The sequence below is a fragment of the Cherax quadricarinatus genome, unplaced genomic scaffold (assembly GCF_038502225.1).
Source record: "Cherax quadricarinatus isolate ZL_2023a unplaced genomic scaffold, ASM3850222v1 Contig1347, whole genome shotgun sequence".
Classification (NCBI taxonomy): domain Eukaryota; kingdom Metazoa; phylum Arthropoda; class Malacostraca; order Decapoda; family Parastacidae; genus Cherax; species Cherax quadricarinatus.
The window spans coordinates 1-8,822 of NW_027196373.1; the positions used below are offsets into that span (position 1 = coordinate 1).

The 8,822-nt window shown below is 42.7% G+C and overlaps 1 long non-coding RNA gene across 1 annotated transcript; it reads right to left on the reverse strand.

The window, feature by feature from the left end:
* Positions 1 to 1,252: 1,252 nt before the first annotated feature.
* Positions 1,253 to 7,921, reverse strand: LOC138851642 (uncharacterized). Its single transcript, XR_011391321.1, has 2 exons — positions 7,866 to 7,921; positions 1,253 to 1,325 (listed from the first exon to the last, which is right to left on the reverse strand). It is a non-coding gene; the product is annotated as an uncharacterized lncRNA (long non-coding RNA).
* Positions 7,922 to 8,822: the final 901 nt, after the last annotated feature.

An 8,822-nucleotide genomic window follows, 5' to 3' on the forward strand; every position in this document is an offset into this window, starting at 1 on the left:
CACAGTCAATAATGCCCACTGTGTCAAACACAGTCAATAATGCCCACTGTGTCAAACAGTCAATAATGCCCACTGTCAAAGGTAGTCAATAATGCCCACTGTCTGAGCCAAACATTATCAATAAATCTTGCAAACAACTTTATTATTCAGTAAAATGTGGACATTCCATATCCTTTACCTACCATCTTTACTATGGTTTTATTTTGACTTTAATACATCAACGGTTCACAATAGGTGATGAATTAGACACATGTCCAACACCTCGGTAACTTTATTTACCAAAAGTTATATTAACCAGCGACTTTATTAATACAAAATTAGGACATAAACGGAGGACTGTAAAAGAGTTGAGACTTTATTTAGATTACCTAGTTCAATATAGATTAAAATAGAGTCACTGAATTGGACATGTACATGAGTGGGTGTACGACCTGCCTAGCATGGGCAAGTAGGCAACATTGAGTAGAACTTCCTTGCATGCTTCTTTGGTTATATATTTTTCCCTTATGTAATACGTAGACAAAAACTCATTAAATTGATTACTTTCTTAGCGAGTTCTTTATGGGTTCTGGTGGCTAACACACTCGCTTCACACGGCGAGGGTCTGGGTTCGATTCCCAGCCCGAGTAGAAATATTGGGCGTGTTTCTTTCCACCTGTTGTCTATGTTCCCCATCAGTAAGCTGTATAGCCCTAGTGGCTTAGCGCTTCTTTTTGATTATAATAATAATAATAATCCCCATCAGTAAAATGGGTACCTGGGTGTTAGTGGACTGGTGTGGGTCGCATCCTGGGACACTGACCTAATTTGCCCGACATGCGGAGCATAACAAGTGGCTTACTATATATAGTAGCATGTCATTGTTGTCAGCTAGGACTGTATACAGTAGTATGTCATTGTTGTCAGCTAGGACTGTATACAGTAGTATGTCATTGTTGTCAGCTAGGACTGTATACAGTAGTATGTCATTGTTGTCAGCTAGGACTGTATACAGTAGTATGTCATTGTTGTCAGCTAGGACTGTATACAGTAGTATGTCATTGTTGTCAGCTAGGACTGTATACAGTAGTATGTCATTGTTGTCAGCTAGGACTGTATACAGTAGTATGTCATTGTTGTCAGCTAGGACTGTATACAGTAGTATGTCATTGTTGTCAGCTAGGACTGTATACAGTAGTATGTCATTGTTGTCAGCTAGGACTGTATACCTTGTACATGTACTTATAGTAAATAAAGATACTATTATTATGTACCTTAAAGGTTTCCCAAGCTGGGTTAGCAGAAGCCAGAGCCAAGCCACACACCATCAATACCGCGACTTTCATCTGTACGGGAGAAAAAGTGTACTGTTTTATTATTATTTTCAGAAGAAATTTCATATATGCTAATAAATGAAAATATAATTTATGGAAGGAAGTCTTGATTGATACAGTTTTTAAAGCATAAGGGCGATAGATAGTTCAGTGTGTTTATAAAGCCAGTGACAGGTTGATCAGCTGTGCTTAAGTGCAGTATAAGAAGGTTGAGGCGCTGTGGAGTACTTAGTATGTCTTCTTAAACACAAGGTTTTAATAATGGTTCAAGATGATGTGCTTGATAGGTACGGCTGAGGTCAACATGACAGTGATATTGCATAACTCACCAAATTATAATTACACGATTGCAAACATATCAAAGATTGGTGGTGATCGAACCCATGGCAAGAAAATTTAGCTTTTTCTATTGCAAGAGTGTGAACGTTGTTAATATTGCAAGAGTGTGAACGTTGGTAATATTGCAAGTGTGAACGCTGGTAATATTGCAAGAGTGTGACCCCTCAAGGAAGGTTCCTTGATGTTGGTGAGGGGCTCTTGATTTAGGGAATTGGATCTATGCTCCAGTTCCCCGAATTAAGCCTGAATGCCTTCCACATCCCCCCCAGGCGCTGTATAATCCTCCGGGTTTAGCGCTTCCCCCTTGATTGTAATAATAATAATGCAAGAGTGTGAACGTTGGTAATATTGCAGAGTGTGAACGTTGGTAATATTGCAAGAGTGTGAACGCTGGTAATATTGCAAGAGTGTGAACGTTGTTAATATTGCAAGAGTGTGAACGTTGGTAATATTGCAAGAGTGTGAACGTTGGTAATATTGCAGAGTGTGAACATTGGTAATATTGCAGAGTGTGAACGTTGGTAATATTGCAGTGTGTGAACATTGGTAATATTGCAGAGTGTGAACGTTGGTAATATTGCAGTGTGTGAACATTGGTAATATTGCAGAGTGTGAACGTTGGTAATATTGCAGAGTGTGAACGTTGGTAATATTGCAGAGTGTGAACGTTGGTAATATTGCAGAGTGTGAACATTGGTAATATTGCAGAGTGTGAACATTGGTAATATTGCAGAGTGTGAACATTGGTAATATTGCAGAGTGTGAACATTGGTAATATTGCAGAGTGTGAACATTGGTAATATTGCAGAGTGTGAACATTGGTAATATTGCAGAGTGTGAACATTGGTAATATTGCAGAGTGTGAACATTGGTAATATTGCAGAGTGTGAACATTGGTAATATTGCAGAGTGTGAACATTGGTAATATTGCAGAGTGTGAACATTGGTAATATTGCAGAGTGTGAACATTGGTAATATTGCAGAGTGTGAACATTGGTAATATTGCAGAGTGTGAACATTGGTAATATTTATGTAGTCAACAGTGAAGTTATCAGTTTATTTATGGTGGTGTGAAGGATCTCGTGAGGTTACTATTTTGGTGGTGATGAAGCGTCATTATTGACGGCGTTACGGAGGCTGGCAGAAACTACGTTGAGGTGGTGTCCCTGGCTAAGATAATTTACTCTTTATTATTATCTTTGTTTGGTGCCCCTGGCTAAGATAATTCACTCTTTATTATTATCTTTGTTTGGTGCCCCTGGCTAAGATAATTTACTCTTTATTATTATCTTTGTTTGGTGCCCCTGGCTAAGATAATTTACTCTTTATTATTATCTTTGTTTGGTGCCCCTGGCTAAGATAATTCACTCTTTATTATTATCTTTGTTTGGTGCCCCTGGCTAAGATAATTTACTCTTTATTATTATCTTTGTTTGGTGCCCCTGGCTAAGATAATTCACTGTTCATTATTATCTTTGTTTGGTGCCCCTGGCTAAGATAATTTACTCTTTATTATTATCTTTGTTTGGTGCCCCTGGCTAAGATAATTCACTCTTCATTATTTGTTTGGTGCCCCTGGCTAAGATAATTTACTCTTCATTATTATCTTTGTTTGGTGCCCCTGGCTAAGATAATTCACTCTTCATTATTATCTTTGTTTGGTGCCCCTGGCTAAGATAATTTACTCTTCATTATTATCTTTGTTTGGTGCCCCTGGCTAAGATAATTTACTTTAAATTATTATCTTTGTTTGGTGCCCCTGGCTAAGATAATTTACTTTTCATTATTATCTTTGTTTGGTGCCCCTCGCTAAGATAATTTACTTTAAATTATTATCTTTGTTTGGTGCCCCTGGCTAAGATAATTTACTTTAAATTATTATCTTTGTTTGGTGCCCCTGGCTAAGATAATTTACTCTTCATTATTATCTTTGTTTGGTGCCCCTGGCTAAGATAATTCACTCTTTATTATTATCTTTGTTTGGTGCCCCTGGCTAAGATAATTCACTCTATTATTATCTTTGTTTGGTGCCCCTGGCTAAGATAATTTACTCTTCATTATTATCTTTGTTTGGTGCCCCTGGCTAAGATAATTTACTCTTCATTATTATCTTTGTTTGGTGCCCCTGGCTAAGATAATTCACTCTTTATTATTATCTTTGTTTGGTGCCCCTGGCTAAGATAATTCACTCTTTATTATTATCTTTGTTTGGTGCCCCTGGCTAAGATAATTTACTCTTCATTATTATCTTTGTTTGGTGCCCCTGGCTAAGATAATTTACTCTTCATTATTATCTTTGTTTGGTGGCCCTGGCTAAGATAATTCACTCTTTATTATTATCTTTGTTTGGTGCCCCTGGCTAAAAGATAATTCACTCTTTATTATTATCTTTGTTTGGTGCCCCTGGCTAAGATAATTCACTCTTTATTATTATCTTTGTTTCTAACACAGATGTGTATCACAGTGACTTTGTGGCTACACACAAAGTGGTGGCACAGATTCTCAACAGTGATAAATGGAACGTCAATATTCCTCACTCTGGGAGTTCCTCACTCTGGGAGTTCCTCGCTCTGGGAAAACGCCCAATTCCTCACTCTGGGAGTTCCTCGCTCTGGGAGTTCCTCGCTCTGGGAGTTTCTCGCTCTGGGAAAACGCCCAATTCCTCACTCTGGAAGTTCCTCGCTCTGGGAAAACGCCCAATTCCTCGCTCTGGGAGTTCCTCGCTCTGGGAAAACGCCCAGTTCCTCACTCTGGGAGTTCCTCGCTCTGGGAAAACGCCCAATTCCTCACTCTGGGAGTTCTTCGCTCTGGGAAAACGCCCAATTCCTCGCTCTGGGAGTTCCTCGCTCTGGGAAAACGCCCAGTTCCTCACTCTGGGAGTTCCTCGCTCTGGGAAAACGCCCAATTCCTCACTCTGGGAGTTCCTCACTCTGGGAAAACTCCCAATTCCTCACTCTGGGAGTTCCTCGCTCTGGGAAAACGCCCAATTCCTCACTCTGGGAGTTTCTCGCTCTGGGAAAACGCCCTATTCCTCACTCTGGGAGCTCCTCGCTCTGGGAAAACGCCCAATTCCTCACTGGGAGTTCCTCGCTCTGGGAAAACGCCCAATTCCTCACTCTGGGAGTTCCTCGCTTTGGGAAAACGCCTACTTCCTCACTCTGGGAGTTTCTCGCTCTGGGAAAACGCCCAATTCCTCACTCTGGGAGTTCCTCGCTCTGGGAAAACGCCCAATTCCTCACTCTGCCAGTTCCTCGCTCTGGGAAAACGCCCAATTCTTCACTCTGGGAGTTTCTCGCTCTGGGAAAACGCCCAATTAATCACTCTGGGAGTTTCTCGCTCTGGGAAAACGCCCAATTCCTCGCTCTGGGAAAACGCCTAATTCCTCACTCTGGGAGTTCCTGGCTCTGGGAAAACGCCCAATTCCTCACTCTGGGAAAACGCCCAATTAATCACTCTGGGAGTTCCTCGCTCTGGGAAAACGCCCAATTCCTCGCTCTGGGAGTTCCTCGCTCTGGGAAAACGCCCAATTCCTCGCTCTGGGAGTTTCTCGCTCTGGGAAAACGCCCAATTCCTCACTCTGGGAGTTCCTCGCTCTGGGAAAACGCCCAATTCCTCGCTCTGGGAGTTCCTCGCTCTGGGAAAACGCCCAATTCCTCACTCTGGGAGTTGTTTCAGACTACGGAACAATGCTCTTCTCCAGACTGAGGGACTGACCACCTCAAAACTTTAAGGGTGATGGACTGATTACATCGTCTTCAAGTCTCTTCTGCTTCTATCAACTTTTCTGTACTCGACTGAAGAAGCCTACTTTGTAGGCGAAACGTTTCGAAATAAAGATGGTAGGTAAGACACATAGGCAACAGTTAGGCAACTTTATTCCGAAACGTTTCGCCTACACAGTAGGCTTCTTCAGTCGAATACAGAAAGTAGGCAGGAACAGTAGAGATGTGAAGACGATGTAATCAGTCCATCACCCTTGAAGTCGTAGAATTTTGAGGTTGTCAGTCCCTCAGCCTGGAGAAGTTCAGTTCCATAGTTCAGATATTTCCTGACTATGGAACTGATTACATCGTCTTCACATCTCTACTGTTCCTGCCTATTTTCTGTATTCGACTGAAGAAGCCTACTGTGTAGGCGAAACGTTTCTGAATAAAGTTGCCTAACTGTTGCCTATGTGTCTTACCTACCAACCTGTCGGTATTGTATACCATTTTGATGTTCATACTGTGCTAGTTACACCCGTGCTTTTCATTGCAGGAATGTTGCATCGTCTGCCGAGTCTTTTACTTTCATAGGGAGTGATTTTTCGTGTGCAAGTTTGGTACTAATCCCTCAAGGATTTTCTAAGTGTATATAATGATGTATCTCTCCCTCCTGCGTTCTAGGGAGTACAGGTTCAGGAACTTCAAGCGTTCCCAATAATTGAGGTATTTTATTACTAGATTTTCTATATATATTCGTTTTTCATTAAGAAATTTATGCAGATGACACCCGAATCTGCATGACAGTGTCTTCCATTGCAGACACTGCAAAGCTCCAGGCAGACATCAACCAAATCTTTCAGTGGGCTGCAGAAAACAATATGAAGTTCAACGATGAGAAATTTCAATTACTCAGATATGGTAAACATGAGGAAATTAAATCTTCATCAGAGTACAAAACAAATTCTGGCCACAAAATAGAGCGAAACACCAACGTCAAAGACCTGGGAGTGATCATGTCGGAGGATCTCACCTTTAAGGACCATAACATTGTATCAATCGCATCTGCTAGAAAAATGACAGGATGGATAATGAGAACCTTCAAAACTAGGGAGGCCAAGCCCATGATGACACTCTTCAGGTCACTTGTTCTATCTAGGCTGGAATATTGCTGCACACTAACAGCACCTTTCAAGGCAGGTGAAATTGCCGACCTAGAAAATGTACAGAGAACTTTCACGGCGCGCATAACGGAGATAAAACACCTCAATTATTGGGAGCGCTTGAGGTTCCTAAACCTGTATTCCCTGGAACGCAGGAGGGAGAGATACATGATTATATACACCTGGAAAATCCTAGAGGGACTAGTACCGAACTTGCACACGAAAATCACTCATTACGAAAGCAAAAGACTTGGCAGACGATGCACCATCCCCCCAATGAAAAGCAGGGGTGTCACTAGCACGTTAAGAGACCATACAATAAGTGTCAGGGGCCCGAGACTGTTCAACTGCCTCCCAGCACACATAAGGGGGATTACCAACAGACCCCTGGCAGTCTTCAAGCTGGCACTGGACAAGCACCTAAAGTCAGTTCCGGATCAGCCGGGCTGTGGCTCGTATGTTGGTTTGCGTGCAGCCAGCAGCAACAGCCTGGTTGATCAGGCTCTGATCCACCAGGAGGCCTGGTCTCAGACCGGGCCGCGGGGGCGTTGACCCCCGGAACTCTCTCCAGGTAAACTCCAGGTAAATTATGATTCAAGATTCATCTTCATTGAGTTGGTCTTGTAAATTTTACCTGAGTTCCTCGGAACACCGCCGTCTCATACTGCTCAAGTAATTATTTCTGTGTATTACAGAAGAATATTGACTGATATAGCACATAGAAGTTAACTCAGAGCAATGCAAAGAATCTGTCAGTTGTTTAGTCAACCTAAGTTGAAAAAGTTGACACAGGCTTCCAGTAAAACGAAACGCAAGTGGATAAGTGAAACTCGATTACTACATCAGAAAATACACTATTCTCAAGTGTCCACTGTGTTTAACAGTCGTGTTTGCTCAGTGGGATAAACACTGTATCAAAAACAAGCTTCCTACATACAGTAAAACTATATGTATTATTACTGGAAAAATAGTCACATACGCAGTAAAATGCGATCCTTTATTAATTACGTTTTACCCTGGCAACGATATTAAGTCCCACAGATCAACGTGAGCACAGAATACAAGAGTATATATAAGCAGCTTAATAAAGGGTCATCTTTTTGATTATAATAATAATAATAATAACAGCAAAATGGGTCACAGCACAATGCTCACTTTATATGCTCATGTACTGTCTACTCAGGTAGATATGTCTAATAAAAGTCCACTGTCTGTTACGTGGTCATTAAAGGATTACATTATACTGTATCTGTATTTTACCAGTGTCGGTATTTTATACCAGTTACCCCCATTATTATTACTACTGTAAATATTACTGCTACTGTAATGAAGGTGAGAGGGATGGTTACCTTGTTGTAGGTGGAGTGTTGGTGAGGGTGAATGTTGGTGAGGGTGAGTGTGGTGGTGCTGCTGCTGCTGCTGCTGCTGCTGCTGCTGCTGCTGCTGCTGCTGCTGCTGCTGCTGCTGCTGCTGCTGCTGCTGCTGCTGCTGCTGCTGCTGCTGCTGCTGCTGCTGCTGCTGCTGCTGCAATAGCCGTAAGTACATACTTGGTACTGGGCAGTAAGTAGGTACCCGGGTGTTAGTTGACTGTTGAGGGTAGCATCTTGACTCAACAACCAGCCTACCCTCCCATCATGACACAACAACCAGCCTACCCTACCATCATGACATAAACAGCCAGCCTACCCACCCATCCTACCATCATGACACAACAACCAGCCTACCCTCCCATCCTACCATCATGACACAACAACCAGCCTACCCTCCCATCCTACCATCATGACACAACAACCAGCCTACCCTCCCATCCTACCATCATGACACAACAACCAGCCTACCCTCCCATCCTACCATCATGACACAACAACCAGCCTACCCTCCCATCCTACCATCATGACACAAACAACCAGCCTACCCTCCCATCCTACCATCATGACACAACAACCAGCCTACCCTCCCATCCTACCATCATGACACAACAACCAGCCTACCCACCCATCCTACCATCATGACACAACCAGCCTACCCTCCCATCCTACCATCATGACACAACCAGCCTACCCTCTCATCCTACCATCATGACACAACAACCAGCCTACCCTCCCATCCTACCATCATGACACAACAACCAGCCTACCCACCCATCCTACCATCATGACACAACCAGCCTACCCTCCCATCCTACCATCATGACACAACCAGCCTACCCTCCCATCCTACCATCATGACACAACAACCAGCCTACCCTCCCATCCTACCATCATGACACAACAACCAGCCTACCCTCCCATCCTACCATCATGACT